The following is a 27,793-nucleotide window of genomic DNA, read 5'->3' on the forward strand; positions in this document are numbered from 1 at the left end:
GGCTGGTGGCCATCATAAGGAGCATGTGTTTTATTTTAATTACATTGGAAAGATATACTTGTAAGAATACAAGTGAAATACAGGGAAGATATTCTTGAAAGCATGTTGTTAACATAATCAGATACGCTTTTAAAAAAATTTACTCGGGCTGGGTGTGGAGATCAGATTGAAGAGAACTAAGGTTGATACCCAGGACAACTATTTTGGGGATTTGCAGTAACCCACTGGTGTGGAAGGTGCCCTGCACCAGGGGCCCTGGAGGCGAGGAGGAGTGTCTGAGGGTCGGAGCAGCTCATTTGCCCCTGCAGACTCTTGTCTACTATGCCCACTGGACAGCAGGATTCCTAACACTCTGACTCACAAAGCAGATACAGGCCTTACCAGTAAATAAATACAAATTGGCGTGCCTGGGAATAGTGTATGGCCTGGAAGACCAAGGAAAAGATTCTTTTACATTAGCCAGCTGCACTTCGGAATAACACAGAGGCCTCTGTGAATCATTTCATGGTGTATTGAGCAAAGTTCTGTTTGCAATTGGCAAGTTAGGAAAATAAACGCCCGTGTTTGTTTTCACTTTCTATTTCCTTGGTTTGTCCAGAGACTCACAGACCAAACCTCAGGGTTGTCCTTGGAGGCTTGGCAAGCAGAGCTGGGCCCCCACTTTCTGAATGTCCCATGGAAATCAGCCACAGATTGCCATTAACCCCTGAGAGGACAAGGGCAGTTCTCGACATCATTCCAGCATCAGAGAGGGCTGGCAGGTACGAACCTCTTATTGTGTGTTACTATTCAGATACTGACCCCGTGGGCCCCTTACCTCCCCCCCAAAAAAAAACTGGGTGAATGCTGTGAGGGATACATGAGCAGAAGAGCTTTGCCTTTTATGAGAAATGGTACTCTCCCAGTGTTTACCTACTGTCTGAGTCCAGGGGTGTGTGTGTATGTTGGTGTGTGTACGATTTACTAGGCCTAATCCTATTTGGGGGCCTGGGTTCCAGAGAAGACACAACTTGGCTGTGCAGGAGAATTACTCAGAGGTCTTGTTAACACCAGAGTTGGGCCCACCCCCTGACTCAGAGTTTCTGGGTCAGGCCTGGGGTGGGGTTTGGGAATTTGCTTTTCTAACAAGTTCCCGGATGCTGCTGAAGCTCCTGGACTAGGGACCACACTCAAGAACCGCTGGTCTATGTGACATAGTTTGCTGGTCAGCTGTATTTAGTGAACACCCTAGTCAACAAACACCTCCTGTTGGCACACAGTTAAGGTTAATTCGAGCAAAATCATCAACTTTTGGTGAATGAATGAATGGGGTCACCCAAGACATTCTGGCGGCATCTGGAATATTCACCTGGAACTGAATTTTATTTCCAGTGCTGCTGTTTAAACGTGGTAAGGCATTATTCCTGTGGGCAATGATTTTAAAGTCCAATTATAGCAAAGAAAATAGTCAAATATAAAATGACAACATGGGGACAACCTTTATTGTCGACCGACATATCTAAAGTCACTAGGCGCTTTAGGCATCTGGAAGAATAGGTCACTTTTGCTTTGTACATGTTAAGTAAGTCTTTGATATGAAATGTTCATGAAGTCAGTGAACTCATTCAGTTGCTCATTTACTGAAGCTCTTATTAAACAACTGTAAAGTTTGGGTTGGCACAGGAGAAAGTCAGTGTTGTAAGAGGACTTATGGTTTGTTTAGTGAAAATTTTTTCTACATACTAGAATCCCCTCAAAGCTTTCCCATCATGGATGGCTATCCAACAACTACTTGAATACTTGTAGTAACAGAAGACTTGCTACCTCACATGACAGCTGATCTTTGAATTACTGCCGACTTCCTCCTATTGAAATGGAATCTTGCTCCCTGAATTTTCTACTGCTGGTCCTATTTGACCACCTGTATTGACAGAGGATGTTTCATTCTCCTTCCCTTGATAACCTCATTAGATAATGGAAATAGATATGGCACAAAGGGGCAGAATGTTGACATAGGACAGGTGGCTCGGCTTTGAATCTCAGTTTCTAAATTTACTAGCTATATGACTGGGAAAATTCCTTAGCTTCACTGTGACTCAATTTACTTACCTGTAAAATGGGCATAATGTTATACCTCAAAAAGATGTTTTGAAGGCTAAAAAATTTACTACTTGCCATGAATTTAGAACAGGGTCTGCCATATAATTATTGATGAACAATACTGTTACTCTTATTATTCTTCTTGGTAAAGAAGTCTCTAGTCTTCTCCATTGTAGACTAAACATCCCTATCACAGACCCAGCATTGCTGCTCTTACCTCCTCAGTCTTTTCCAGAACCAAGTGGGTTAGACCCCTCTCACTCTCGAGATCTGAGCAGAGCCCAACACTAGGAACTATTTGTCTAGCACATGATAGAGAAGGACTATTATCCCCACTGTTCCCAGCTCAGCTTTATGATAGGAGTGGTATTAATAATAATAAAAATGCATTGTCTATTATATGTAAATACTATATGATACTCTGTAAATATATCATTTCTCATTCTTATGATAGCCAAGAGGTTGCACAGGGACATGTCACTAAGAGACAAAGGAGCTGGCATCTGAACAGATCCTCGAACTTCAGAGGGGAACCTCCTGGTGTCCTCCTGCCCGCCCCCATATGCAGGGAATCACCTAGGAATGCGGGGGCCCTGACTTTGGCAGGCAGGGCAAAGCTATAAAATGAGTCGCAAGCCCTGCAGTCCTGGGTGGAAAGAGTGTTCAGATTACAGCCTTATTTATTCATTGCTGCAATAGCTGTTCTCTCTCTGATCTTTCTCTCCAAGTCTCTTGGGCTGAGCAAAGAAAACACTCTTGGGAAGAACATAATAAAACCCCCAAACCATTCAGAGGACCAGGCCTGTTGCATTTCAAACCAAAAAGATAGGAAAGTTCACATAGAGAATGCAGCCCATTGGGCATTACCCTCTCATGCCATCCAGGCATTAATGGGTTCACATTATAACTATTTTTACTATTACTAAATAGTTGGTAAAAAACAACCGTCACCTCCAATCCACACTGCCTGTCATCAGCAGCGACTGTTCAGTGGGTTCACATGGCAGCAGCTGCCATTTACTGAGCCCTCGCTCTGTGCCAGGCTCTCTGCTACCTGCTGTGAGTCATCCTCTCACTGTGGTGGGAGTGAACCCAGAGAGGGTGCAACTATGATAGTTGCCTTTCCCAGGTGAAGGAGCCAAGATTCAGGCTGGTTATGAGCCTTGTCTCACAGGCGGTTGAACTCTGGGATGTCTGATCTTCGTCGCGGCCAGCACTGTTTCTCGGTGCTGTTGGTACACAGTCCCATTTTTCTCTGACTAGCTGCCCAGGAGTCACCCAGCTCCGTGTACATTAGCTCCATGCACACTCCACAGCCACCATGACAAAGGAAGCATCAGATGGGAGCCAGAAAGTCCTCGGGGGGTCTGGGGGTGGCCCGCCTTCCAGTGGGGAGCACTCGACCACCACGCCTTAAGCTGTATACGAGGCTCACAGAAAATTCTTAAGGAAGGACTTGACTCTCCCAGAAGAGGAGGAGGCCAAATAGTAGTAAGCACAACTCCATGGTCATGGAAGGCGTACACTACACAGCACCGTCACGAGGAACTCACCATCGAATTCTCAGGACTGCCGTGCGGGGAGGGTCCAGTCCTCTCCGCTGATAAGTGGGAACTGGGGGGCCTGAGGCCGGCCAAGGGGTGCTTACAGGTTCCTCACCCAGAACAAGGCAGGGGCAGGACCTGTGCTTTAGAACCCTTGCTTATTTATTTATCTTTGTTATCTTACTATTTAGCTTTTAATTTCAAATGAAAATACACATCACTAAAAGCTTGAACATGCTAGAAAAAAAAAAAAAAAAAGAGAAACTATAAACAAGCCAAGGGAAAAAAAATATGTCAAACCAGCCATCTCTCCCATTCCAAGACCACCTTTGTTAACATTTTGGTCTATTTCATTCCAGACATTTTTTTTTTCCAAGTACATATGTATATACTTTTTTTTTTAAAAAAAAAAAGAGATATCATACAAAATAGTTCACGGCCTGTTTCTTATTTCCCCCTCAATTATTATGTCTGTGTTTCCATGTTAGCATTTATGATGCTGTATATATAAACCTGGTTCATGGCACATCCTATCCCACTATTCCAGCGTCTTAAAATTAAACGAGCAGGCCCTTTCCTTGTACTTCCTGCTCTCTCCGAGGCCATTCAGGAAGTGATGGGCCAAATAAAACAAAAACAAAATAAAAAGTAAAACATTTCCTTTCCAACAGCCTTAGCAGGAACCTTAAATCTTCCCCCGCCCCTGCCCCAAATTCCACTCCAACACGAGACAGGCTCGGGTGTAGGGTAGCTCCAAGCTGGAATGTACTATGAATTCAGAGAAGCGTCTTAAACTCAATCCAAGTCCGGAAATCACAAAGGGTTTCCTATTGCCTTCTTTGGACAGGGTTTCATGTTTGGTAGGACAAAGAAAGGGCTAGCGTTACTGTATTCTGACCGTGCAGATAAGGGGAGGTCTGCAGTCTTCACTAACGTCCCCAAGCCTTTGCAGCGGGCCAGGGGAGAACCCCACCTGCTGACTCAAACTCGCCCCAGAAGAGAAAACCGCCCAGCCACCAGCCACCGATGAAGACCTTTCCCAAGCTCTCCCCTTACCAGGCATTGTCACAGCCATAACTGGATCACTCTCCCTGTGTACGTCCAGACCCTGCTGGCTGCCCCAGGATAATACTTGTCATTAGAATACAAAATGCCCACTTTGGAGGCTTGTCATTCTCTGCCAGATCAGATGAAGCTTTCTCTTTAAAGAAGGAAAAAAGAAAAGAAATGGGGAAATGGTAGGGCGAGAAGAGATCCATGGGGATAAATGTGTATGGGGAATGTGGTAAGTGAACTGGCCACGGACACTTGTTTAGTGGTGTCCCGAGGCTTCCATTTCAGGGCCACGTATCCATTATGTCCCCACCTGCCTTGCATGTGTGAGAGAATTTCCAAGGGAAGCGCCCTTGTGTGCCCCGAACCCATGCCAGCAGTCACGGGTTCACAGCAGCAGGGCTGAAAGCCAGAGAAGGGCTGGTGGGCTCTGAGGAGCTCTGGGAACCCATCGCTCACTCAGACCTCGGGTGGTCTGATTCTCTTTTCCTTAACTGCTATTTTGGCCCCTTTGCCATCTTCAAATTATATTTCCTTTGGTAATTATTACATTTCCTTTATTTTCAATGTCAGCTTATTTTCCAATGGGGGCTGAGGGGGATCATACAGCACAGCTAAAAGGAGCCCAAATAGAACAATTTGTGATATTAGGCAAATACTTATTTGTACAACGGGGACTCCCATTTCTGCATCAGCACAGCGGCAAAAGCAACAGCACTCCTTTCAGAAGAACGTGGTGATGCTGAGTTTTTTGCCATATTGGGGATCAGCCAGGGGGTAAGCAGGAACCAGCGTTCCCGCCAAGGCCAATGTCCAACTGCTGGTGAAGAACTGCACCTTCTTTCCCACAGCCCCTCACCTTACTCTCCCAGGAAAAATTTTAGACAAGTTTTATAGATTAATTTTTATCTTGATGTTGCACTTAAGATTTTTAAACATTAGTATACGGTTAAGAATAAACTGGAAAGCAGAATGTGAGGGCTTTTTCTCTAGAAAATGGGTCTCCAAAAATAGGCTCAATTTACTCTAAATAAATACTTCTCCTAATAGTTTTCTAAAGAAAAGCCTTTCTAAAGGTAAATCCGAAGAACTTGTGTTTCTTTAGAGGGGCTCTTCTCACGATATTGCTTGAACCTCACTTGCACACAGAATTACACAGGAGGCAGGTTTCTGCCCTAGGTCCCTTGAAATAGGAGTTTATAAGAGCTTCAGAATGTGAAGTTAAAGGTATGTATATTAATTTATATAAAGTTGAGTAACTTTCTTAGTCAAAAAACTTATAAAACATTCATTACAGGTGAACTCAATGCGATGCCATAGATAATGCTATAAGAAGGCATTTTGCTTTTATGGAGAAAAAACAATCTGAAGATCATGTCATGTTAGTGGACACATGAAAAGTTATACTACCTCAACTGAGAGCCAGTGTTTTCTTAATTAGAGAATCTACAGCTTTCTGATCCAGATTCCTGGTCATTAATAGGAAAATATCTGATAGCAGAGGTGACCCTGAGGTCAACTCTTTCAAGACTCGAGCACATGACTATAATTTGAAGAGCTTCATTGTTTAAAATGCGGGCCATGCAGTCCGACCTGGGGGGCCATCCCAGCTCTGCCTCTCACAGCTGTGTGACTTGGACCCGTAACCTGACCTCTGGGAGCATTACCCTTCCTCACCAGGAAAAGAGAGATCAGGAACATGCCCGTACACCAGGGGTTGCTGGGACTCTTCAATATAAAAAATATGAAGTGCTTAGTGCGATTCCTGGCACATACCAAGTGCCAACCAACAGCATTCATTGTTAATGTGTGTGCTAAATTGGGAGACTTCCCAGTGTGTGGGAAGGCCATATGATGAATGAGAAATCCCAGGACCGGGATAGAAGAGGGAAGTGCTGGAATCAGGATGGGAAGGGTTGGCGATGCAGAAATCCATTTTAATTGCAACTTGATACTAGAATCGTGACCTCCCCAAGTGGCAGCATGATCTTTTGTCACCAGACCCTCCATTAGTCAAGAGTGGGACTTGAAAGTAAGGTAGCTCCTTTCATATTATCCGCTGGCATGCCATGGGGATCTTTTTCTTCTCCTCTAGAATCTTCTGCTAAAGTTACAGAGTTTATGGTTCCCATAATGCACATGTACAGTATCTATTTCATTTAATTTGCTATTAACACTTACAGTTCCACTTACTTCAACACAGCTGGAAGGCTTGAAGTCAACCATCTACGGTAGAATTGGAATGTAGCTATTGGCAGTTTTCTTTGCAAACCCACCCTGCTCTCACCTACTTGTGTCATGGCACAAATTCCATTCGATACGCAATTATTAAATGCAGACTTAAGCCACACAGGGTCTCTGTGCTTTGCCCAGCAAATCTGGTGCTTAGAACGGCTTTGCTGCACCCCAAGCAGCACACAAGGGTATATAAGAGACTTTTGTAGAAATAAGCCAAGTAAGAAACAATAAGAAAAATTCCTCATCTAAGTAAACTGTAAACTTTAAATTTTCTTAAACATGAATAAGTGCAATAATTGGCAATTTTTTTTCTAGTGTTGGCTTTTATGGTGCTGGAACTTCCTGTTACAATCAAAGTGTTTTTTGAGATCATGTCTATGTAAGTAAGAAAGAGCCAGATGAGTTCTAGTTGCAGAAAGGCAGATGACAGTGACCCATTCTGGGGCCTCGCCTGGGCTAGAAATGGAAAACCATGCATTTGACAGGCATCTGCATTTACCAAATTTCTCTTTCTGAGAACATGGCCTCTTGCATCCTTTTCTCTAGGTAAGTAAATTGATGAAAATTTCCATTTCTCTGCGCAGATTGGCTTTCTCTGTTACTCCTCCCTTTTGCGACTGGCTGAAAAAGGCCACCCTATTGCCACCTGCATGTGACCTTTCAATTCAGAGACCTGCCATTGTCTGCTCTTAGTTCAGATTTTCAAGAGAAGGGGAGAGTTGGATTAGTCATCGCCGAATCCGTGGACTGGCTCTCATTGGGGGTTAAGAGTCTACTCCGATTTACACGAGCTACACAGTGTAGAAGAAAGGTAACATGGTATGAACTCAGTGGCCTAGACTCAGCACTCACAAATACGGCATAATGAAGCCACCAGATCAACGGTTTTTCTTCCCTTCTCAACAGAAAAAATACCCATTGGCCGTGAGCATGTGTGACGGAAGTTGTCAAACTACTTTTCAAAGTTAAAACCCAAATAACCCAGTGCTTCTTCAGAACGCTTGTGTTCCAAATGCATTTTAAATCCTCCCCTCTCTTCCCGTTCTCACTCTTTCCAAACCAAACTCTGCTAAGACAGGGCTCTTCTACTGGTTTCTTCTGGCTGCTCATCTGTGTCAGAGTTCCACATGTCGCGAAGTCATGTCAACAGCCACCCAGAGAAAAATATTTCCTTGCACATGCTCCCAAATTCTCATTTGATTCTAGTTTTATTATATACACTTGGGAATTTAGGACAAGCTAATAATGAATATACAATTTATATAACTGTTTAACCACTCACGCTGAATGGGAACTGCCAAAACACACAGCATCCCCTTGTTTAGCATTAATTTTGAAAATTGTTCCAGAAATAATATTTTCAGGATTCTCCCTCTGAGATGGGGCCCAAAAAGTGCCTTGAAATGTCTGTCTTTTAGTGTACAGCTAACAGCGTAGGGCTGTATGAAGCTTGCTGACGATTTGGACAATGACGTTGACTTGTGTGACTTTCTCCTTTCCCTGTGCAGGAGGGAGAAAGTGGGGGCGTGGGTGAGGGCACGATGGGGTGGGACACGAAGCCCATTTTGAAGTGTGTGAGTTGGATACTCCCAAAATTCCAGCAAGATTACACACACGCACAAAAACTCTCATCTGGTAAATATTACATTCTGTTTTTGTCTTTACTTTAGTTCTTACACAACTCGACAGTTTGTGGTATTGTGCCACAGCGCAGAGCTAAGGGTTATAAACATCTGGCTCACGGGCCACATTCCATTCCCTGCGGGCCCCCCAGCATCTCTGGGATAAAGTGTTTTCAACATACCAACTGAGGTGGAAAACAAGAGTTTTCCTAGAGAACAATGGGGGCAAGCGAGGCATACTGCTTCACAAGATTCCTCTGAATAGGCTGGGCCTCGGAAAGTTAACCCACTGGTTGCCACTGAGATGAACTTGGAAGAGTCGGAAATCCTTCGAGGCCTTTGCTGAACGGCCAGTTACATGGATCCCTTTAAGTCCCCAACGATAGGGGAACTTGCTCAATAGTAAAAATGAGGTGACGCAAACTCTTCAGTCATTTTAATGTTTTAAATCCCCCTCCCACCCTGGATTCTGTCCATCCAGGAATAGAAAATATTTTCCCTTTCTTGTAGTTTTCATGGAAGAAAGGGCAACAAGATCATACATACTAGTTAAAGCATGCGGACTAATTCCTGGCACTTCTTGTAGGAGCTACTTAAGGTTTTCCTTTCATCACTGTTATTATTTCTATGTTGTGCACCGATATGCAGAGGAAAGTTATTTTTAAATGGTCTATCTCTCGTCTCTTTTTATCTTTTCTTATTTAAATGCTACAGTAAAGTATTAGTGTATTGTCTAAAACAAGACATTCCAGTGTTCTTGTAACTTTCTTAACAAAAGTCTTGATATGGAGTGCTTCCTAATAACTCTACACCCTAAGAAACAAACACCAAATTTTCTGTATCATATAAGACATCCCCCAAAAGACTGTTATCTTTATCTAGAGGCATTACCTCCCTGAGTCTCCATAACTCATGGAGCTAGTGACCTGGATAGGGGAAGATCCACAGGTTCTCAGGAGGGTCCATTTAGTCCCTGCAGGTGTGTGCAAATTTGTGTGCATGCATGGGTATGTATTTTCATAGGAAGAGGGCCAATAGATTGCATGAGATCAATCATGAAACATAAGAGGTTGATAACTAGTTGTATCAGGTGAATGAAGGCAGGCAGAGTAAGGAAGAGATCTGTGTGGAATTATGAAGGAAGCAAGGTCTCCATCCCCTAGGCACGCCCTTTTCTCACCTCAGTATTGGCCTCTATTCCTCCCTAGACACCAGGTACCCAACATGCAATCTTTTCACACTTCCTGGTGAAAACTTAATCTCAATTCCTAATTCACTCAGAAAATGTGCACAATGAGAAACGTCTGCAAAAGACTTCTGTTTGGAGATTGAAGTCTTCAGCTAATGGGAAAAACTAGGAAACTCCACTCTCAGATCCTGTCGGCTGGTGACTGCATCAGGCTTGTGTAGTTTCTGCTTACAACCAGCCTGTCCCAGAGTGACGAGAGAGATGGGAGAATTGTCTTCCTCGAGGGAAATGGGACAGGCAATTCCACTGGGATCCTAGAGCCTTCAGTGAAGTCATCCACAAAGAGCTGTCAGCGTCAGCTCTGTGTGACTCAGTACTGGTGGTCATGGCCATCAAGAATCTAGCACCTACACTGGGACAACCTGAGCTGGTCTCTCCAAAGGGAAAGGAGTGTATGGTCATTGAGTACTCACTGGTGCCAAGCACAACCATGGTGTGGGGGTCAGGAGCATGGGCCGTGTAGTGGGGCAGGACAGGGGGCAAATTCTCACTCTACCACTTGATACAGGAGGAATGGTGGGCATGTTACATAACAGTCCAAAGCCTTAGGGTCTTCATCTATAAAATGGGTGGGATTGTAGTACTTTCCTCATTGGATTATTGTCAGGATTAAATAGCAAAACATGTACATCAAGGGTATGGAATGGCATCTGGTTCTCAGGAGGACCTCAGTAAGTTTTACTGTAACTGATTCTTTCACTGAATGTTCATAATCACTCTAGGTGGTGCGTAGCAGCTTTCCCATTTTCCAGATGGGAAAACTGACATTAGGGGAAACAACATGACTATAGCCACCTGGCCTATAAACGGTAGAGTTAGTCCCTTTTCACCATTTAAGAAATTTCTCTAATACAGTACATATATCACTCATCTAATGGGAGGTTAATTTAGATGGTAAATTGGAAGAAGAGTTATGCATTTTTACTAATGTGTATAGAAAAATAAACTACTACCAATCTCATGTCTCATGTTTAGAATAAAACCAAGAACAATTAATTTGAAAAATAATATTGAATCACAGTAACACAGATGAGAGAGTGAAATGGCTAAAATTGTGGATGCGATTTATAAAAGCAAAGGAGGAGAAAAGTATCTCCTCTTTAGTGTAAGAGCAGGAAAAAGATAAAAAGGAAAGGGTACAGGGTTGAAATTCAGACCCGAGCGCTGAAGTATACATATTTTTTAATTCATTCTAGAATTTCAGTATCACTTGCCAACACATCCTTGCTGCAGCTGTTAGAGATCTGATTATGGCATCTGCCTGTGAGTGTAGCAGTGAGTTCCTTCCAGAGAACGCTGGCACTCCACAAACCCAGCTAATACCCCAGTGAGGGGACCACTGTTAACAACTCTGATGAGGAGATTATCAAAATGAGGCTAGGCCCAGGGGGACACATGGGAGAGACCATAAAGGATGAAAAGGGACCATGCACCCCATTTTGCACAGTTCCCCTTAGTTAATTCATCAGCCCCCCATGAAGTAGCACCTGGTACCAATTTCAGTGCTATGAAATATTACCCATACATGATGTTTCCAACCCATTTTACTGTTGCGCTCTGATAAAATACCCTTATCCTCCATCTTTTAATATTTTGTCATACAGCCTTAAGCGCTGGCGCTGGAGAAACAAGAAAATAGCAGTGTTGTTGCTTTCCCCCTCCTACCTGCTGCCTTTTTCTTTCTCATTAACTCCCCACAGGAGCTATTTCCCCTTCCACGAGGGGCATGAGGAGGATGGTCCTTATAGAGACACCCAGTTAAGCCAGTACGACTAGGCCAACAATGTCACAGACACAGAGGTGGTGAAAAGAGTGAGTTTGAGACCAGACAGCAATAGGTTCAAATCCTATCCGCCTTCCCAGGCTTTAGCCACCTTGACGAAGTCATTTAGCTTTTCCAAGCTTACGTGTTTTTCATTTGAAGAACGAGGACAGCACCAAACACCCCAATGTCATCATGAATATTAAATAAGCACCAGGTAGGTAAAAAAGCTAGTGTACAAGACTGCTCAACGGGATTTAAGCTATTTATCTTTTCTACCGCTTGTCATCTGAGTGTCATATAGCAGGAGAGCTGTTATCCTGTCCTCATTTCCTGGTAGTAAATGGGAAGATTCTAATCTAATGCCAAGTGTTCTTCCTGCATCAGACACTCTGGCTAAGGCCCATATTCCAAACCCCTGTCTTTGAAAGTTTCCTATCTGAAAACTGTCAACACGGGCCTGTGAAACATTAGCTAAGATCTGCTTTCGTGTAAGAGCAAAGTCTCCCCATATCCAGAAAGAAGAGCTTTTCCACTGGAGGTGCCAAAGAGCTGTGCACCTCCCACCAAACTCACCCGTCCTTGGAAAAGTCATGGCTAACACGCTTTGTTGGAACACATTTTTCTTTATTTCATGACAACAGAATTTCTCATTTTCTTTCAACATTTCCTTCCCTCTCCTCTCCCTGACCATGTGCCCACTTTTTGGCTTCTTGGCACTACCAGAAGATCCCATGCATTTAGTAAGTAATTTCTGAAGATTTTAACATCAATTAGTGGCCTGTGCTTCCCATTAGAATATCTGGTAATATTTAGAGTCTAGGACAGGGTTCACAAAAATAAAATGCTCCATCACCTTGGGCAAAGGCAGAGCTGGTATTCCAAGGGTAGGAGGTATCAGGTAACATGAGAAGAAGCTAATCGACTTACCCCCATCTCTACCTACACCACTGTAACCCAAGCTACCTCCATCTTTTGCCTGGTCCATTAAAATGGTTGCTGAAGCAGTCTCATTATATCTATTTTTTGGTACCTAATTAATTTCCTAAGATGCAGCCAGACTGCTCGTTTCAAACACAAATCAAATAGCAGGTCCTCACCTGTTTAAAATCCCTCAATCAATTCCTATTTCCAAATGGATCAAGACTAAAATCTTTAATATGGCTTGCCAGACCATTTATAGCTCTTCTGGCCCACTCTTCCCTGGCCCACCATTCCCTACCTCCACCCATGCAACCTCGGTATATGCTTCCAGATTATGGCAATCATAGACCCAATGCTCCAGTTCAGGACAGGGTTTCATTTTGTAATTATGCCTTCACATTCCTTTTCTGCATTCCTTTCTGATATACGCTTACCTTAACTTGTAATTACTGTACACAATCAAATGCATAATTATTTTACTAAATTTCTCTCATTAGACTCCAAGCAAGAACTTCAATGAGTTTGTTCATCATTGTATCATTGTATCTCCAGAGCCCTGGTCAGGGCCAGGGAGAATAGTAATAGTAACAACTACCATTATTAACCAGTTCTAAGCACTTTAGATGTTAACTCAATTTTCACAACGACTCATGAAGAAGATACTATTATCCTCCTTTGAATAATAAAAACACTGAGGTACAGAGGGGTTAGGTAAATTGCCCCAAAGTTCCACAGCTAGTAAGTGCAACATCTGGGTCTTGAACCCAGGTAATTTGGTTTCAGAATTTGTGTCCTTTAACCATGATGCCAATCGACTTCTGAAATAATAGCAAGTGCTCTGAAATATTTATAAGTATCCAATAAATATGTGTTCATTTAATAATGAATGATGAACAGGTTGTTGCTTAAATGACCTACCAAGGAAGCCCGAGGCCCTTGAGTTTACTGGGGACTGGGGGAAAAGTTACTGAAATGGCAGTTCTGATGGTGCAGAAGGTCAGCATCATCTGGCAGTCCAATGCAGCAGTGAGTACCAAAGAAGCAGCCCTCGGGACCTGTGCTTGTTATACTGGAAGCTGCTGTGTTTCTCTTGCTGTTTGGAAATGCTGGCAGGCAACATCTCAGCTCCTGACTAAGCAAGAGCAAGTTTAAATATAGATGAGGGCTCTAAAAATGCTGCTGTTGAGGCTGCACCAGGTGATGGTATACATTTTTTTGGAAGGTAAGCACATTAAAAAGTCTTTGAAAGTTGAGTCTGAACCACAGCCACCCTTGAGTGTTTATCCCCAAGAGTTTTTAATGTGATGCTGGGGACCATTGTCATTTACTGAAGGATTCGTCTATTTGCTATGAATGTCAAGAGACTGAGAACTTGTCTATTTACCATGAATGTCAAGAGACTGACATTCATAAAGATGAACAAATACCTTTTACCTACAGAGGCTGTGCCTTCAAGGAGGTCATCTGGGGCTGATGGCAAGAGAACAGCATGGAAGAAAGTCTAGGGGGATTCTTTTGTCCTCAAAGAACAAGGAAAATGGCAAAATAGAGATTTTGCTGACCTCCTCAAAGGATTTAACATTTGGAGAGTTACTTGCTCAACACTTTGTCAACAACATAGACAGGGGACATTTACACAGACCAGAGCAGAGCACAGGTCAGCAGGAGTGAAAAACAAGGAGGAGGAAATGGGGACCCTGTCCTGGGAGAGCTCAGACATTAGGAAGGTCGAAGACTCAAATAATGTCTCAGCAATGCTTCCAGAACAGCTAACATACCAGCACAGATGAGGAGTGAGCAAACTGATTGGGGCAACATAAAAAGACAAGCAAGAAAATTTCACTGGAACCAGTGTAGACACTCACTGGCCACCATGTGTGCTATGCTAAAGACCGGAGCTAGAAACATGAATATGATTTTTTTTAATTCATCAAGGAGCTTAAAAATTGGGTATGGGAACAAGCATAGAATCCCCGGTATGTTAAACACTAAAGCCAAGATAACCTGGTTAAGAATTAACCTGGAGTGGGATGGGTCAGGGGAGGCATCCCAGAGCTGAACCTTAGAGCATAAGGAAGGTGTCGGTGGTGCTGGCGGGAGAAAGATAAAGTAGAGGAGATGTCTTTCAGGTCACATAAGTCACCAGGGTTTAAACCCAGGTCTATCCAGCTTCATGCCTCCTATACTTTCTATTACACTGGCAGTCTTCCAAGTCATTAAATATTTTTTTGAGTATTTGTTATATGTAGGTAGTAAGCCTAAGGCTTGGCGCCTACCCTTAAATGTACAGATCTTGACCATTATTTACATGTTTGTTGCTGAAGCCTAAAATCTGGCATAAAGTTAAGCACTCACTAAATATTTGGTGAGTATATTCAATGTACAAGTAAATGAGTGTAGGCCTCCATGAATAGGTGATGAGAATGTAGGGACAGACTACAGCATTGGATAAAGGACATGGAAGAGTTAGTCTGAAACAAAGTTTTGAGGGGAAGGAAGACCATGGAATGGCAACTATAAATCAAGAAGAGCAAATGCAAGGGCGAAGAGGAGAAAGGACTAGGTTAGACAGCACTCGTTTAGCATCAGTGACAGCCATGTGAGTGCCACTGCCACCCCCAATGTGGCCTACTGAACACCTGCCACATGCCAGGTTTTATAGTGTGCCTTTTTGTAGGTATGGCTGCTAATTCATCCTACATTCCTGCAGGTCACGTGGTCTCATTTCCACCATATAGTTAGTGATAGAGCACAGGAAAGGTTTATAAATAGGCATAAGAAAAATTGGGAGATTGCATTCAAATCCAAGTCCCTTGACTAAAGAACCCATGTTCTTTTCTATACCCTCCCTTGCAATGAACTACTAACTTCATAGCCACATGCTGTACACTCAGCCCTTTTCTGGGTTTACAGTATAGGTAGGGCCCTAGGCCTGGAAACTACCTACTTCTTCATACTTTGCAATCCAGGTATGATACAGACATTCATCCATCCACTTGTCTGGGAATTTAGTGTATTGGGCCTTGATTGTAACATTTTAAGTAGCAAAAATTCAATCCTTCCCTTAACTCCTAATTATTATTGACCACCTATTCTGTGCTAGGTAGTTTTCTAGGTGTTGGAGTTACTAGTTATACCAAGTGTCTGCCTTCAGGAATCTTGCATTCTAGGGGACAAATGGCAGAGAAACAAACAAAGAAAATAGAAGAATTTCTAATCATGATAAGCCTACAAAATAGTGAGATCAAGTTCTGGGACAGTGCTTAAATGTGGGGAGGGAAGGGCCACCAAAGAAGGACCTTCTTCCCTGAGCAGTGGCTTGAGTGGTGAGAAGAGCCAGGCATCAGCTCTCTGGGGGAACTGAGTTCCTTGAAAGGGGAGAAGGTGTGAGGACCCTGAGGTGGGAAGAAGCCCAATGAGTTTAATGAACAGAAAGACACCAGGGTCTGGATCCTATGGATGAGAAAATGAAGAGGACACGTTGAGAGCTGTAGGCAGATACTCAGGGGACAAACTAAATATGATCTTGTAGATGATGGTAATAATTTTATTTTGGTTGAAACAGGAATTCATAGAGAGTTATATGATGGGATGAGAATCTTCTGACTCCTTCAGGGAATGTAGGTTTTGAAGGGCAAGGCAGAAGCAGGGAGGCCAGGGAAGGGCTTTGCCTCTGCCTAGATACAAGGAGACAGTGTCATGGACTAAGATGGGAGAAGCAGAGGTAGTAAGAAGTGGTAAAATCTTGGACTATATTTTAGACGTCAAGTTGATGAGAGTTGCTGATGGAGTAGTTGTTGAGTCAGAAAGAAAGAAAATGAGGAATCAAATCTACCTCCTAGGTTTATGACCCAAACAAGTACATGTATGAAGTGCCATTTTCTGACATGGGGGAGATAGGAGAGGAAGAGGCTGGGTTTTAAGGGAAGTGAAAAGTTATGTTTAATTCATGCTATGTGTGAGGTGATGTGTATTAGACATGTAAGTATAGATGTCACATAGGCAGTAGGGCTCAAGAATGCGGGGCTCAGAGGAGAAGTCAGGGCTGGGTATAATACTGAGATTCAAAGCCTTGGGGTCCAGAGATCACTAAGGGACTGTGCAAACAAAAAGGAGAAGGAAACTGAAGGCCAGACCTTGGGACACACCATGCAGTGGAGGGCAGCTGAGAACGAAGGACTCCTGGAAGTGAAAGAAAGGTAATGGAGTGCGGGGTCATGGAAACCTGGGGCAAAAAGCATTTCCAGAAGAAGGCAGTGGTTAATGGGTATGAAACAAAATTGAGAGATCATATAAAAGGAGAGAAATGAATTCTCCATCACATGCAGCACCCAGGTTACTGCGTAGGCATACAGGTTGTGTCCTGCCCAAGGATCCCCAGCTGTGTGGGTTGATTGGGATTTGAAACCCAGCTCCTGGCTCCATTCACCCACACACTCTTACTCACACCTGCTGTTTCCTCTATCCAGAACACTCTCCCATTATTTTCCTCTTCCCTCCAGCCCTCTCCTCTAAAACTAATTTCTTCTCATTCCTTTAACCCTCTGCTTACACAGCTTTGCTTCCTTCAGAAGCCTATCCTGACTGTTCAAAACTACTGCATTTCTCACTAATAACAGAATTAAAATCATGAACCAGATGATTAATTCTTCCTGACATGTCTTCCCTGCCCCTGTGTAAGTTCTGGGTAGGCAGTACCATGTCTGACCTGTTCATCTCATGACCTCCAGTGCCCAGCATAGTGCCCAACACACAGGTGACTCTCAATACTTTTTTGTTGAATTAATAGAACTTACTGAAGCCTTTCTGGCTCCCTTTAGAACTGGGTTGATTGCTGCCCCCAGAATATTGTTTCACATGTTCTTCAGCATCAGTTTCGTTGATGTGGATATTGACAACTTCCAATTCACAGTCCCAGCTCTTCATCTCCCTAACCTCACTCTTAACTTCCAGGTCCCAGGTCTATCATCTCTTTGACAAGGTGATGGCTCTAGATGGCAGGACTTGGGACTCCATCTACTCCCATGTCTTTTGTCATCTGTGATAAGGCCCATTACTTGTATTTCCACACTGTCCAGCAACCTGGTCATGCCCATGATGGGGACATACTGATCACCTGGAATAAGTGATGATTCCTATTAATAGCTGGCGAGATCCAAGGAAGGAGAATTGACAATGGGCCCTGTTAGGCAGTGGATCTCAGCCTTTCTTCTTCCATCACACCACGATGTCCACACACATATTGCCAAGGGAAAGCCACACTTTGACCCCCAGAGGCCTTCTTCACCCCACAAAATAAGGAATATGTGGCAATACAAGTATTTAAGTGGACACAATTCAATAGTGGATTAGTAATGGTTACACATGTTGAGGGTTAGTGAAATTCTTAACTAGAAGCAGATTCATACTTTTCTTTCTGATTTAGGAAAATACAATATCCCATGTGAAGAACAGTGATATAATCCTAATAATAGCCTTGAATTGATTATAATCAACATAAAAATGTCTATGATAAACACAAAGAGGTATTGGTTTTATCATGACAGAAACACATAGGTCTTTATTTTCCCCCAATATGAAGCTTTCTATTTGATAACTACCTTATTTTTCGTGAACTTAAATTTGTAAAATATCAAATGCTATACATGGGAAGTACTGTTGAAAATGAATCATGCAGTTCTGGCTTTAGTTAATACTCAAGTAAGTAAAAACAATGGTTCCTGTGATGGTGAATTTTATGCGTCAACTTGACTAGGCCATAGGGTGCCTAGACATTTGGTCCAACATTATTCTGGATGAATCTGTAAGACCATTTGAAGAGATTAACATTTGAATTGGCACCCTGAGTAAAGAAGATTGTCCCCTTCAGTGTGGGTGGGCTTCATCCAACCAACTGAACACCTGAATAGAACAAAAAGGTCAAGTAAGAGAGAACTATTATACTTTTGCCTGAGTGCTGGAGCTGGGACATTGGTTTTCTCTTGCACTTGGACTGGAACACAGGCCATTGGCTCTTCTGGTTCTCAGGCCATTTGATTCAGATTAGAATTATATTCTTGACTCTCCTGGGTCTCAAGCTTGCCAGCTGCAGTTCTCAAGACTCCTCAGCCTTCATAATCACAGGAGCCAATTCCTTGTAAGACAGATATTTGTGTGTGTGTGTGTGTGTGTGTGTGTGTGTGTGTGTATAATTTCCATCCTAATGGTTCTGTTTCTCTGGAAAACCCTAACTAATCCTTGAGTTGCACCATGGTAATTCCAAGGATTTTCAATAAAATTTAGCCAGGTGGGCTTTGCATAATTATACCAGTAGTTTAGTGGTTGAAGAGGATCAAAAGTTGGTAACACATAAAGAAAGCTGAGAGCATCACCTCCTTTCACACTCTAGTACAGTGTTTCTCAAAGTGCAGTCCCTACTGGCAGCAACAGAATCACTTTGGAACAGATTAGAAATACAAGTTATTCAGATCTACCCCAGATATTGGAAACTCTGTGGTGGGATCCAGAAATCTATGTTTTAAGAAGGTCTCTTCAGGTGATTTTGATGCATTCTACAGTTTAAGAACTAAATATAAAAAATAGATTTATTTTGTTAAAATTTTATTTATTGACTTTTTAGACAGAAGGGAAGGGAGGGAGAGAGAGAGAAACATGCAAGTAGGGGGCCTCTTGCGTGCACCCTACTGGGTACCTGGCCCACAACCCAGGCATGTGCCCTGACTAGGAAGTGAACCAGTGACTCTTTGGTTCATGGGTCAGAACTCAATCTGCTGAGCCACACCAGTCAGGGCAATAGCTACTAATCTAGATGTTAAACATGACTTCTCAATAAAGAGAAAATGAATGGCTTTAAAATATAGAACCTAGTTCAAAAAAAGTCAGTATCTGTGAGTCCCAACCCACCATGACACTGAAGAAAATGTAGCCATCACAATGGGAACAGCAGTCAAAAGTCAGTGGGTGACAGCAGGATGAGAGGGTTGTAAAACTTTTCTTTTAAAGCCAAGGGTGCAACTTCCCCAAATACCAAGATTGAAGCAAATCAAAAGTCAAACTCTAAAATATGAACTATAATAAGAAAAATTGGCTTCTACACATAGTGTAACTAAATCCATTCAAAACAAAGCTTCAATAATTGGCAGCTGGCACACAAGTCATAAGAAGATAACTGCTGGATGATTCCCACCAACGTCCTAGTTAAAAATTATATATAATATGCTCATATACAAACTTGTTATCGAGAAGCGTGAGAATGTCAAGTAGAGCATAGTTTTTGAATCCTCCCCCAAGAAAGCTGGAAAGCTCAGAAGAGCTGAGATGGTTCCCAGAGAGATTCAGATGCAGGGAGAAATCCCTTAGTCTTAATCCCAATTCCATCCCTCCCCACATGACGGTTCACAGCACAGGCTGAAGAGAGATCCCTGAACCAGGCTATGGGATCATCCAAAAGCAGGAGGCTCAGTGCCTGGTCCAAGAAAAACATGCAGTCAAATGGGGGAGATCAGGCCAATATTTTCTAAACCTCCAAAAGATATATCAACTGAATTCACTGGGACACTAAGGTGGCAAGTAACAAAAACTACTTCCTGGCCAGGTTGAGGTAAAAAAAAAAAAAAAAGAATGTATTATTATGAGATCTAGTGGTGTCTCATAGAAACTAAGGGCAGGAATTGATTGGACATACAGTTAGAATGAGAAAGTTGAAGAAAACTCACTCCATCTCTTCCTGTCTCCTAACTCTTGTCCTTGTGAGTCTGTTTCATTGTTCATCTTCTCTGCATCTCTGGTGCCCATGGCTGACTTGGGCCCCTCCTCCTTTGAATCTACATGTTGACTTCTCTCCACACAGTCCTCCTGACTCTCTTTTCTCTTGATGGTAGTTACAGATTTCTAGAAAAGAGAATTGTTTGACCTTGTTTATGTTGTACCTAGCTTCGACCCAATCTGACAGTGAGGGTATAGTCGTTCATCACAGAAATGGCTCTTGGGTCCGTGTCTATGGAAATAGAAAGGAGCGGGCAGTTTCCAAAATAATATGGGAGTAGATGGCTCTGTGGAGATGAAGACACTTCAGAATGACTACTGCTCTACCAGAGAAGTGTACCCCCAAAGATTAACCAGTTCGTTTTCTCTATCTGAAGACTGCCCAGGGAAGCCTGGTTAATGGGTTTAATCTGGAAAGGCTTCATGGAGGAGCTGTTGACAACATCTTTCACAGCACTGGTTCCCAATACAGTGGTATAAAGGGATGAACTGAGAAGCAAAAAGGTGGTCACTCATCAAAGTTTGTAACCTTTGACTTAACTACTAAACTAGTATCATCATATACAACCCACATAATGAAATTTAAAGAAAATCTTTGAAGGTATTAAAGGTGCAACCCAAGAACATATAATACCATTATTTTTTAAATTTATTGTTCAAGTACAGTTTTCTGTCTTTTACTCCCATCCCAGTCCACCCCCCCAGTGCTCCCCACCTCCCTCCCAATCCCTCCCGCCTTAGTTTTTGTCCATGTGTCCTTTATACTTGTTCCTCTGAATCCTTCCCCTTTTTTCCTGAAATTCCCTCCCCTCTGGTCATATTTTCATTTATTTGAGTATTAAAGCCAGAACTACACAATTAATTTTAATATTTGATATTCTTAAAAGTTTGTGAGAAACATGACAGGACAGCTATCAACATAGAAATTTTCTTACTAATGAAAAAAAAAGATATTTTTTCCCCTATCATGATGAAACCAAGATTTTTGATAGATTGGTGGGATTCAATATACATACAACTGAGGACCACTACCATGAAGTACATTGAATGGATAACTAATATTTATCTGGATTTTTTTCACTATTATGAGAAAGAAAAATGTGAATGTAGTTTTCTTAGGGGCAAAGAAGTATTTATATATATTTTAAGACTCTTCCATTATCTTTTAAAGTAATGTGTCATGTCTATTATCTGTTATTGAAAAAAATAGTATTTTAACATATGTATATACAATTCCCTTTCCTCTAAGATCTCACAAAAGATCTTCTGGATAAATAAGTACCTTTCATAGTATATTTTCCTAGTCGTGCGCATGACTTCAGTAGCTCTAGATTTTTCTCTCGTGACCCATTTCATTTTTTGTTCTATGACTTTATGAATATGTCTATACAAAAGGAGTTAAAATTGCTTCACTGCATAACATAACCAATCACTCCCACAAACTATCTTATAAAATAGCTCCTTGAAATGAGATGAGAAACAAATCCCTGCTTTCAAGGTTCAGAGTCAAAGAAAGCAATCAATTGGCCCGAAGACTTGCAGAGGTTTGCCCACCCGCAGCACAGTCTCCCTTTGACTCTAGGACAGGCCCACAGATTTCTGACTGTAATCAGGCTGGTAAAGAGCAAATTATCTGGATTGGATGGCAATTTAAAACATTCTAAGTATAGCATCTTAGTCTCAATTACTTCGTTAGATTTTAATGTAGTCAAAACCAGAGTTTCAAAGGAATGAGATACAGATCTTGTAAGCTAGTATTTGGTGAATACAGAAGACTTGAAAAGATCACGTAATTGAGTATTGAGGAGCTTGTCTGCTTTATAAAATCCTAGGACTCATTCTATTGTGCATTTGCTCATCAGATTTATTCAACAGATATTGATTAAGCATGTACTGTAGTTTGCAACACTATTCCAGGCAGCAGACAAGACAAAAAACTCAGCTTTTTCTGGAAGTAACACACATTTCCTAATGTGAAATTCAGAATAACCCCAAATAGGCTAAGTTGCCTCTTGGTCCAGGAAAAATGATGTCATAAAGCAAAGCAAAGGCACCTCTTTAGCAGAAACCCCATTGCTATCAAGGAGGCTCTGAACTTGTACAGGCTCATCAGCAAGTGCTCGGCATTTAGGTGCTATTTATTTTGGATTGTGATGGGGTGGGTTTTTTTGAGGAAATATTTCTTGGATCCCAGCTGTTGGGAGTAAATCCACAGAGGTAAGAGGAGTACATTTCCTTCTTCCTTCTCTCTTTCTGATTGCAGAACATCATGTGAACTTGGCTGGGGGCGGGGGGAAGCCGGGGGAGACAGGATATCATGGGGGCTCGGCAAACTCAGCGGCTGCCTCCAGTGCTTTTCTTGTTTGTTGGTCTGAAAACTGTGACTCAGATTACCATGGTTTGGGAATTGAAATCCTGACATGAACAATTAAATTCGGTATTTATATTCCTAGCAATTTCATCTTGTCATTTGTGGTTTTCTTCAAATTACAAAACAATTAAATGAAGAATTTGGCAAAGAAATTGAACCAGATGCAAGTCTTGTCTCCCCTCCTCCCCCCCTCCACCCCCTTTTAATGGCAGGAAAAAGAATGTAATTTAAGTCTTCCCAGCTCTTCAGCTGTGGAACAGCTGAACAGGCATCTTGAAGGAGAAAGTGTCTCTTTCACTAAAGAAGTGTGATGTAGTGTTTTATCTGCAATGTTGAAGAGGAAAGCCCTTGAAGTCCAGAAATCCCTGAGAGAAATGGAGCACACACGTACTCCAACCACAGCATTTATTATCCTGACACTGCAATTTAGTAAACAAAAGGCACACAGAGTGTCATCCTGGCCTAACATATATGAGAGGTTCCTTGGAAATGCAATAGAACTGACAGTTTATCCTTAAACACAAATTGGGATCTAACGTCTGAACCGGTCTAATACACTACTGGTCCAATAAAGCTCCAAATTCTGATTCTTTTCTCAAGCTGGGTGATGCAAAAGAGCAAATGCATTGTATATACCTCTCACGCTCTCCATGTCCACTTCAGAGTGGTAAAGAACTCATTTTTTGACGACTTAAGATTTACCACCTGCATAAACTCATCGCACCTCTTTAAAGATCCTTCCACTTGTGGTTCCAGCAAAGTATCTGAGAAACACGCTTATCGAAATGTGGGGGATAAACTCCAGGCCATTTGGGAGGCAAGCATCTCAGATCGGGAACCGAGTGCAGATGACGTGGAAGTCAATCTGTATCAACAAACCCAGAAACTGTGGCTGTGCACTTCTAAAAGTTAAACCCGAAGTGTCACATTACATTTGATTCTGAAAGAGGCAACAGAGCCTCCGCATAATGATTTCCTATGCTGAATTAGACAGAGAAAGAACTTTTCCATTTTTCCTGACCCGTAACTTAATATCAGGCAAAAAGGCTATTAGATGGAGGAAATGCTATTTGCCTGAGTGGTTCCATTTTTGTCACCACCACCTTCCCCCACCCCCAAACACACACACTGACTGAGAACAAAGAAAAGGAACCTTTTTGAATTTTGCTTCTACTTCTAAGGAAGAAGGCATGATGGGGAGAGCAGAGTCCTCAGAATCAGACGAATTGTGGGTTCTGCTCATACTGGTTGTGAAGCTCACTAGACACGGGGTCTAGGACAGGTTGTTTTCTCTGTGCCAAAAGGTTCTCATCTAAAGAAGAATGGAGAAATGCCATCACCCACACATCAGGAGACTGTTGCGGGGCAGCGACGGAATACTCCAACGAAGCAGTCAGAATGCCAGTCCGCCGTGAGCCTGAACACCAGGGTCGTTGATGTTCCAGTTCCAGCTCAGCTCACGTCCCAGCCTCTCTGGTGACTGGTTAGTTTGGGCTCCTTCTTTGTGTCCACATGATTTACTGTAGTGTCAGTACTTACATATTCCCTGGAAAGTGAATTTGTCTTTTTTGTGTTTAAATTATGTTTTCCTTTCCTAGACTAAAGGGCCATTATTTTTTTCAAAGAAATTTTTTTCTTTACTATACACACACAAAAAAAAATGTCCCAGATTAAATGTTGAGCAAATTCACATAAGAAAGTAGATACCAATTACCCACAGCCTCATGTCCAGATAACAACATTTCAGTGCACATTCTTCCAAGTTTTTTGTTTTTGTTTTTTGCTATACAACATGGGAGTTAGGGGTACCACCCCAAACCCCCAGTCCAAAATCCTCATATAACTTTTGACTCCTCCAACAATTAAGTTGTCTCTCAGTGTTGGGGGATTGGTTCCAGGAACCCCTGTAGATATCAAAATCCACAGATGCCCAAGTACTCTGTATAAAAGGATGTAGGTTAATACATATAGGTAGCCTTCCACAATCATGGACTCCTAACCCTGGATCCAAACAGTATAGGTATTTATTGAAAAAATCTACATATATTCCATTGTGCAAATGTACCCCAGTTTTTTGATCCACTTATTTTTTAAATCAACATTTAAAAAATATTTATTTATCTATCTTTAGAGGGGAAGGGAAGGAGAGAGGGAAATATCAATGTATGGTTGCCTCTAGTGTGTCCCCTGCTGGGAACTGGCCTGCAGGGAACTGGCTTGCAACCCAGGCATGTGCCCTGACTGGGAATTGAACCATGATCCTCTGGTTCTCAGACCTGCACTCAATCCACTGAGCTACACCAGCCAGGGCTTGAACCACTCTTTTACTGATGGGCACCTAGGTTGCTTCCAGCACTTGGCTATTGTAGATTGTGCTGCTATGAACATTGAGGTGCATAGGTTCTTTTGAATTCGTGTTTCAGGATTCTTAGGATATGATCCCAGCAGTGAAATTCAGGGGTCAAAAGGCAGTTCCATTTTTTATTTTTTGAGGAAATTCCATACTGTTTCCACAGTGGCTGTGGTACATCTACACAATGGAGTACTACATAGCAGAAAAAGGAGCTCCTACCCCTCGTGACAGCATGGATGGAACTGGAGAGCATTATGCTAAGTGAAATAAGCCAGATGGTAAAAGACAAATACTATATGATCTCACATATAAATGAAACCTAATCAGCAAAACCAATAAGCAAGCAAAATATAACCAAAGACATTGAAATAAGGAACAAATGGACAGTAACCAGAGGGGAGGGAGAAGGATAATGAGGGTAGAAGGGGACGGGTCATCAAGGAACATGTATAAAGGACATATGGACAAAGCCAAAGGGAGGATGTTTGAGGGTGGGAGGTGGGGGTGGGTGGGTTGGGGGAAGTGGTGGCGGAAAAACAGAGACAACTGTTCTTGAACAACAATGACAACAACAAAAGAAAGAAAACACTGATACATTATGAAGAATATTAAAAACTAGCTCTGAGAAAGACAGTTCCAGACTTAGGGAGAAAAGGAGATATAAACAAAATATACTTCAAATAAAAAAGAAAAGAAAAATCTACATGTAAGTGGACCCATGCAGTTCCAACCAGTGTTGTTCAAGGCTACACCAGGCTCTCACATTTTAAAACATTTTCTCACCTGCTCTCTCTCCACTCATACTGGGAACATTCTACATGCTATAAAAATGTTATGAAACATTATTTCTAATGACTGTTAGTATATCACTATGGATCTAAGCTAATTTAACAATCCCATACTGTTGGACATTTAGGCTAATTCCCAAATCGTTGCTTTAATAAACCAGAATTTTTAATGCCTCCACTTAAAGATTTTTAAGTGGAGGCTTATGTTTTTTATCTACTTGAATGTCTTATTTGCCTAGCGCATAACCAAGGATTAAGACATGTTTGTTGAACATCTTCTGTGGACCTTAAAGACACGTGTTAGAGATTCAAAAGTATGAATGAGAACGGACCTCAGAGACTGGGACATGTCAGAGGTTCAATGCAGAGGGCAAACATGGCGGCCCCATTCAAGAACACACCTGAGGGTCATGCATGTTGTAAAGCCTACCACACCTGTGCACTTCTCTCTGCCTTCCTCATCTCAGCAGACGTCCAGAATCCAGGCCATCCTACCTTCTTAGCAGCTGATCTTCAGCTGTGTGTGTATGTTTACATTTTTGATTGAAGTGAAATAGACATATGACAAGTACACACATAAGTGTCACTCAATCACATCTCATAAAGTGAACACACCTGTGTAACCAGGACTGCGGTCAAGAGGTGGAAGATTTCCAGACCCCAGAAGCACCGCACCTCACCATTCCCTTCTAATCATATACCCAAGCGTCTACAACCACTACCTTAACCTCTAACAACATCTGCTTGGTTTGCCTGATTCTATATTTTCTGTAAGTGGAATTGTACAAAGATGCATTTGTGGTGATGTCTATAGTTCTGAGTTGTTCATCTTACAGTCTAGTTATTTTGTTGTATGATTCTGAAGTGGTTTTTCAACTTCCGTGTTTTTCAGCAACAGAAACTTTCCTGCCATGAACTCTCACTTGAGATTCCAGCATATGAAACATCACACAGGACAGACACTATGCTGGGAGAAGCCGGGCTGGAAGGCCTAGGTCACCACCCACTCCACCACTACATACACTCTCTGCACTAATACACACCCAGTGTTGTGATTATGACTGATTTTTATTTCTGCTCTGTACTATTCTCTATGCTCCAAATAAAGCTTTATATGTTATATGTGTGTGTGCTGGTGCACATCCATATCAGCTTTATTACATGAACAGGCAACCAATTAAACGCTACTATGGACAGGTCTTCCAAAATCATGTATGAGGAGAGACCCCCAAAAATGAAATTTATAAACAATTGTGTATTGATTCTTACAGGTTTAAACTTTGGTCACCTTCAAAGTACTCTCCTTTTGATGCAATATACCTATTGAGACAATTTTATCCACTGCTCAAAATGGTTTTTGAACTTGATTTTGAAGCCTTTTAGTGCTTCTGCCATTTTTTGTTTCATCTCTTTCACATAAGCAAGACGTTTCCCCTTTGAGTTCTTTTTTCATCTGGAAAAACAACAAAAGTCACTCAGGCTGAGATCAGATGAATAGGGAGGGTGGGGCATGAGGGTCATTGCCACTGTTTGGTTAAAAACTGCTGAGCACTCAGCGCAGTGTGGGCAGGTGTGCTTGTAAATCATCCATCACAAAATAGACAAACATGTTGAGTCTTCAAAAAAATTCACTGAAGCCAAACACAGCCTCTCACAACACCACCAGCTGGTACCACTGATACAGATGGGTTCCTAGAACACTCACCTAGCAGGGGAAGCCTGTACTACAAGAGGCCCACTTTCTAGAAGGTAATTGCATTTTTTAGGGTCCCCCTTCATATTTGTCACTTTAGCCAGTCAAGTCACAATGGTTATGACAAAACCAGACCATATTTGGGATTGGAAAAAAATCTAGGGTGAAATGTTTAGAGAGGAGACGCCAGCTAAGATGTCAACTATGCTGGTCCTGAGTGTCTATGGGCCAATTTGAGATGCCTCCTAAAAGGGGAAAGAGCATCCAAAGACAATCATGGTTGACAGCCTGTTTCACCTGGTATCTGCCCTTGCAGAAAGAGTTCTTTCACTAGGAGACGAAGAAAATAACCA

General features: G+C 42.2%; 1 long non-coding RNA gene across 1 annotated transcript; it reads left to right on the forward strand.

The window, feature by feature from the left end:
* Window positions 1-601: 601 nt before the first annotated feature.
* Window positions 602-26,844, forward strand: LOC119054374 (uncharacterized). Its single transcript, XR_005083506.2, has 3 exons — window positions 602-761; window positions 23,911-24,089; window positions 26,640-26,844. It is a non-coding gene; the product is annotated as an uncharacterized LOC119054374 (long non-coding RNA).
* The last annotated feature ends 949 nt before the right edge of the window (window positions 26,845-27,793 follow it).

Source organism: Artibeus jamaicensis, unplaced genomic scaffold, assembly GCF_021234435.1.
Source record: "Artibeus jamaicensis isolate MK-2021 breed Jamaican fruit bat unplaced genomic scaffold, CSHL_Jam_final contig_432, whole genome shotgun sequence".
NCBI classification, from domain to species: domain Eukaryota; kingdom Metazoa; phylum Chordata; class Mammalia; order Chiroptera; family Phyllostomidae; genus Artibeus; species Artibeus jamaicensis.